The sequence below is a fragment of the Pinus tabuliformis genome, chromosome 5_1, assembly GCF_031772625.1.
Source record: "Pinus tabuliformis cultivar Carrire ecotype Pingquan chromosome 5_1, CPIR1, whole genome shotgun sequence".
Taxonomy (NCBI): domain Eukaryota; kingdom Viridiplantae; phylum Streptophyta; class Pinopsida; order Pinales; family Pinaceae; genus Pinus; species Pinus tabuliformis.
In genome coordinates, this window is record NC_142305.1 from 494893838 (window position 1) to 494900373 (window position 6536).

The window sequence follows — 6536 nt, forward strand, 5'->3', positions numbered from 1 at the left end:
AATTTGTTTAAACCAAGATAATAGCTTGAAACCCTCCATTGGAAATAAAACTTCAAATGTGGTTGAAGATAGTCAGGATTGTTTAATGGGTACTCAAGGAGAGAATGTGGAGCCCACCACAACACTTGCCCAGGGTTCCAAGGGAGGGATATCTACTGATCTCAATGAAATTAGTACAGAGCTGGCAGAGAATTCCATGCCCATTGAGAACATTAAAGTAAGAGAAGTTGAAACTAGAGCAGTGCCAATTGTTGGTTTCGACGGTGGTTCAGATGAGCTTAGACATGCTGCTGTCGGGCTAGCCACTAAGAAGGAATCGGTTGCTAGCAAAGCTGATCAGGAACAGGTTTTGGGGATAGAATCAACATATTTTGCTTTGCAAAAGAATACCAGCGAGAATCCATCTTTGAGGGTACAAGCGGAAAGACATGAAGAAGCTGCAACTGGTTTGGAGAATACAACAGATTTTGGTGACAAAAAGCATACTATGCCATCTACAAATGAGGAACAAGCAGGTTCTTATTGCACGTTGAAGGAGTGTCGGTTTTCTGTTGGGGATCTGGTATGGGGTCATGAACTCAAATGTTATATGTGAGGACACTACTTTAAGGTTTGACATGGTAAGAAAAATCAATTATTGATTCAATCTTCTTTAGTCATTGTTCAATGTTTTTCTTTGAATATTGAAAATGCACTGATTATAAGGGCCAACTTGACAATAAATAATGACTGTTGAGTTAGAAAAATACCCATTTTTTGTTTTAACAAGAATCATTTTTTTTTAATTCTTCCTCTTGCACTCTTGCGTTTAATCCTTGCGTGCTTCATTGTTTTTCTCTGTCAGGCATACAGGGCACGTGCTTCCTTGTTCTGCTATGCCAGGCATACAGGTCAGCGATATGGCCACCAGACAAGCTGGATGGAGTCTATTGGTGAAATTTCCTTTGGCTCTAGTTGACCCTTCGTTACTACTTTCTCTATGGCCACCCTTGCCCCAAGCCAAACCTTCAGCATTTATGGCATTTTGAGGAGAAGCACCAAGCCAGACCTTCAGCATTTCTGGCATTTACAGAGACGCATCAATACTTTCTCTGCTAACTTCTGCTCGGCTTATATTCAATTGATTGGATATTTTCCCCACCTTCTTCATCATTGATTTCATCTAGTTCTTCTCCATTGCCAACATCCATGTCAGCTGAGGTTTCAGGTATTTATTTTAAATTTGAACTTATTATACAATTTGTAGGGATTGTCCTATTTCACGTTCTAACCAGCATGGAGTTCATATGTTTATAAATATCCTCTGCTCTTCCCTTAACCAAAGGTTGTGCGTGAGGTTTCACAAAGGGAGGGAATTTATGGAGCTGGGCACCAACAACTTCATTGTGCACAGGTAGTTCTTGGATTTTCAAAAGCCCTTTAACTAGTTTCATGCATTTATTTTCAGCAATATACAGGTTTAGCGTTTAGGATCATTAGGATTTTAATAATGGAGTGTACGTCTACTAAGATCCTCGATTTGAATTCCAGCCATCAACCCTTTTCAAATGAAGACGATACCCCTTTAACAAGCCCAAGTTTGGTGGCCTCTGCAACAAACCCTAATTTCATTGGAGGAATTGGTTTAAACCAAGATAATAGCCTGAAACCCTCCATTGGAAATAAAACTTCAAATGTGGCTGAAGATAGCTAGGATTGTTTAATGGGTACTCAAGGAGAGAATGTGGAGCCCACCACAGCACTTGCCCAGGGTGCCAAGGGAGGGATATCTACTGATCTCAATGAAATTAGTACAGAGCTTGCGGAGAATTCCATGCCCATTGAGAACATTAAAGTAAGAGAAGTTGAAACTGGAGCAGTGCCAATTGTTGGTTTCGACGATGGTTCAGTTGAGCTTAGACATGCTGCTGCTGGGCTAGCCACTGAGAAGGAATCGGTTGCTAGCAAAGCTGATCAGGAATAGGTTTTGGGGATAGAATCAACGTATTCTGCTTTGCAAAAGAATACTAGCAAGAATCCATCTTTGAGGGTACAAGTGGAAAGACATGAAGAAGCTGCAGCTGGTTTGGAGAATACAACAAATTTTGGTGACAAAAAGCATACTATGCCATCTGCAAATGAGGAACAAGCAAGTTCTTATTGCACGCTGAAGGAGCGTCAGTTTTCTATTGGGGATCTGGTATGGGGTCATGAACTCGAATGTTATATGTGAGGACACTGCTTTAAGGTTTGACATGGTAAGAAAAATCAATTATTGATTCAATCTTCTTCTGTCATTGTTCAATGTTTTTCTTTGAATATTGAAAATGGACTGATTATAAGGGTCAACTTGATAATAAATAATGACTGTTGAGTTAGAAAAATACCCATTTTTTGTTTTAACAATAATAATTTTTTGTGAATTCTTCCTCTTGCACTCTTGCGTTTAATCCTTGCGTGCTTCATTATTTTGCTCTGCCAGGCATACAGGGCACGTGATTCCTTGTCTGCTATGCCAGGCATACAGGGCACGTGATTCCTTGTCTGCTATGCCAGGCATACAGGTCAGCAATATGGCCACCAGACAAGTTGCATGGAGTCTATTGGTGAAAGTTCCTTTAGCTCTGGTTGACCCTTCGTTACTACTTTCTCTGCGGCCACCCTTGCCCCAAGCCAAACCTTCAGCATTTATGGCATTTTGAGGAGAAGCACCAAGCCAGACCTTCAACATTTCTGGCATTTCCAGGGGACGCATCAGTACTTTCTCTGTTAACTTCTGCTTGGCTTATATTCAGCTGATTGGCTATTTTCACCACCTTCTTCATCATTGATTTCATCTGGTTCTTCTCCATTGCCAACATCCATGTCAGCTGAGGTTTCAGGTAAGGAGCTTACTGCTCTCCTTCTATGTCATTCGGCGGGTTAGGTTTTGTTTACATGCTTGGTGTATTGGCTCATTGTTTCATTTGGGCAGGTGAGGTTTTTTTTCATACTTTCGTTAATGTTGCTTGTTTGTGCTGTGTGTTTTCAGTTTTAGGATTTGTTCCACTTCGAAATCTATCTAGCAGGCTTGATACCTTGAATTGTTTTGCATTGTGGTGAATTGGTTTGTGTTTGGAGGCCAATTTAGTTTACTATTGTAATTGGGTTGTTTTGTTTCTTTTTCATTTTGTCTTCTTCATTCCATTTTACTACCAAGATTGTTAGATTTTCTTGGTTTTACCTTTTAGCCTTTTTGGGTTCCATTGTGCGGAAAAGATTTATTAAACTCTAAAAATGAAAAGTTAAAACCACTTCATTCGGGAGCAACTAGATCCAGTATTCCTGTTTTTCTTTTATTTTGAGTGGGCTTTGTCTATTTTGGCATTCGGTTGCTTGTATTTTTGACTTCTCTTAAGAATAAATATCTACAAGAAGAAAAAAAGGGACTCTTTTATTCCATTGCAACACCAGGGCTGTTGTTTTTCACATTTGATCTTTTAAATGATTCACAGGGATTCTTTATGCAATTGTTCTATGTTTTTATATTACTCTTTGTAATTAGGTTCATATTTACCATTTTTCCCATTATACAATTGGTTTATTTTGGTTTAGGTTCCCCTATTCAGTTCATGTGGGCTATTAGTTTCTTGTGGCATTTATTGCACTTGTGCTACTATTTTATTCATTTTAGGATGGTCTTGCAGTAAGGATACTGAGGAGTTGGCTTCTTCTATAGTCCCAGGCTTCTTCATCAATTGGGTGTTGATTTGTTTATTCAGGTTTCTCTTGAGTAGTTATGTAATTGGGTCGGTTTGTTCATGAGTTTGGAGGAGTTGGCTTCTTCTATAGTCCCAGACTTCTCCATCACTTGGGTGTTGATTTGTTTATTTAGGTTTCTCTTGAGCAGTTATATAATTGGGTCGGTTTGTTCATGAGTTTCATGAGTTTGGAATCTGGAAGGGATTTTGATTTTCATTCTATTAGTAGATTGCTTCTGTACACTTTCGTGCTTGATATATTTTGTTATTTTATCCTTTCAGTCTGATTTGGAGCTTTTGTAATATTTCAATATTTTGGTATTACTGTAGACAAGCAATGGGATGCAATTGAACCATGGGTTTGGAAGCCCTTTGACATCTGAAATTTCGAGTTTTGAAGAAGCAAGACTTAAATGCCATCTCTAATTCAATACCCAAACCAGCTTCTTTTGTAGACAACTTGACTGGCCGAAAGAGAGAATGAAATTAAAGATTCTAATAAATGTTCACTGCTAATAAGCATTGTATGAAACAAGTGGTGACAAGCGACCAGGTGGGTCAAGGGACTGACCTTGCAGCCACCACATTTGTGGCAGTGCTGCTTCCATTCCAAGGGTTCTTATTACTGCAACTCCCAGCTAATCGACTTAGACAAAACCCAGGCAGAAAAGGCTTCTCTTACGTTACGGTAAAACAAAATGAGTTTTGCGGGCAACTTTTCATCTGTTGGATTCATTTTATCTAGTGTATTAACAGTTCCATAAACAATTCCTATGCTTCAGTCTATTGGAATCAAAGTGTCTACGTTTAATGCTCTAATTTGCAGAAAATGCTTCTCTTACATTACAGTAAAACAAAATGAGTTATGCGGGCAACTTTTCATCTGCTGGATTCATTTTATCTACTGTATTAACAGTTCCAGAAACAATTCCTATGCTTCAGTCTATTGGAATCAAAGTGTCTGCGTTTGATGCTCTAATTTGCAGCAGTGGGAGCCAACTTTTATATACAGCTAGTGACAATCCAAATTCACCAATATATCCAGATCCAGACTATGATTCTCATATTGATTATCGCTGGGGTGCAGAAGGTCTCAGAAAAAGCATGAAAAAATTGAGAGCTCCAGAGAAATCTCAGTTCCTACTGGAAGATGTTGAAGCATCTAATTTCCACTGCTTGGCATATCATGGCATATCAAGTCAAGAAGATATCCACTATAAGTGTCAATTGTAGATATCATTTTCAACGACTGGTATATGTTCTATGAGTGGGATTCAGCATCTTGAAAATCCAGAAAAACATTGGTTTTTTATTTAGGCACTTCTTTACTGCTTCCAATTGCATACGAGTTTATGAAATGTATCTATATAGATTTTTAACATTTTACTTGGGTACTGTTTTGCCAGGCTCCCAAAGCAGACTAGTTTATGAAATTTATATGTATAAACTGCAGCATATAATGTTCTTTTACATGCGCTGAGAGACTTTGGATACTTCCCATACTTCCTGCTCAAGGCAAGGACTAGCTGCCATGCAACCTTTCTTGTTTTATATTAATAAATAAAAATGTTAGTCAATTCAGTAACCAACCTCTATATATATATATACATAAATACGTGGTTGAATAGGTATGAATGGAATTTTATATAAAATTTGAAATAACACATAAAAGTACGTAATAGGTTTTATATGGGATATTTTTTTAGTATCGGTTTATTAATTATTGATTGTTGTCTTATTTTTTTTTATTTTTTTTATCTTAATAAAATTTAAATTAATTGTACGAATGTACTCTTTTTTATTATTATCTATTTACCAATTTTATTATGTTTTTTATTCATTTATTATCTTTAAAATGTTTTTTTCATGTTACAAATTTATAAGTTCATTTATTTCCCCTCCATGGATTGTTCATTCAATGTAGATGGATATGGGTAGGTAATTTTGGAAAAGTATTAATATATCCATGAGTAGAGGGACAAAGGTATGTAATGACGATATTAGGCAATTAGGAAAACAATATCTTTGTTCTGCACTGTAATGGAAGAGTTTAATGTTTTGTTTTAGTTTTTTTTTTGGCTTAATATAACATGTATTTTTTTGCTTTTTACTGGAATGGAGTAGTACAATATTTTGTTAAGCTAAACATTTAGTTCAACTCAATTGTTTTGGTTCACCCCTAACAAAGGAGGAACACTATTGCACAAAAGACATGAGCATATAGTTGGATTATCGGTTGGATTATCGCTTGGACGTAGCGTTATCGTGCACCATTTTATGGTCCAGATCCCAAACCTTGTAACTACGGGGCACTCCCTTTATGTTGGCTTGAATAGGGAGCTCTTTTTATCACTCACACATGGATAGTGTGCAGACATAGGGCTGAATTCACAACGCATGTTCGATTCTCACAGCATACGTGTTTGAATATCCCCTGAACTTCAAAAAGTGAAGTAAAGACGAGCATCGTGAAAATTGCCCAGAACTTCAGTGAGATGCTTGAAAACGACTTTCTACATCCCTTTTCTGAAACTATAACCTGCTTGTAAGGGAGTTTCCCAAAGTGCTACTCGATATATTAGGTGCAATCTTTAGATATATGATTTGTGATTTGTGAGTTAAATTTCCTTCATTCTGATGGTATTCATGGAAGAAGAGAAGACAATAATGAATATGGAGAGACCAGTGGAAGCTCATTGTATATTTGGCTCTTATCCGTTCCTACTTACTCGAAAAATGAGGTAAAGTCTTTAATTTTTTGATTATGTAGGTTGTTCGGTTGACTTTTTATTCGAATAATCTTCAATGGTGAATGTT

The 6536-nt window shown here is 37.2% G+C and overlaps 1 long non-coding RNA gene across 1 annotated transcript; it reads left to right on the forward strand.

Moving 5' to 3' along the window:
* Positions 1–1270: 1270 nt before the first annotated feature.
* Positions 1271–2856, forward strand: LOC149165657 (uncharacterized). The gene is made up of 2 exons (XR_016260341.1): positions 1271–1393; positions 1531–2856. It is a non-coding gene; the product is annotated as an uncharacterized LOC149165657 (long non-coding RNA).
* The last annotated feature ends 3680 nt before the right edge of the window (positions 2857–6536 follow it).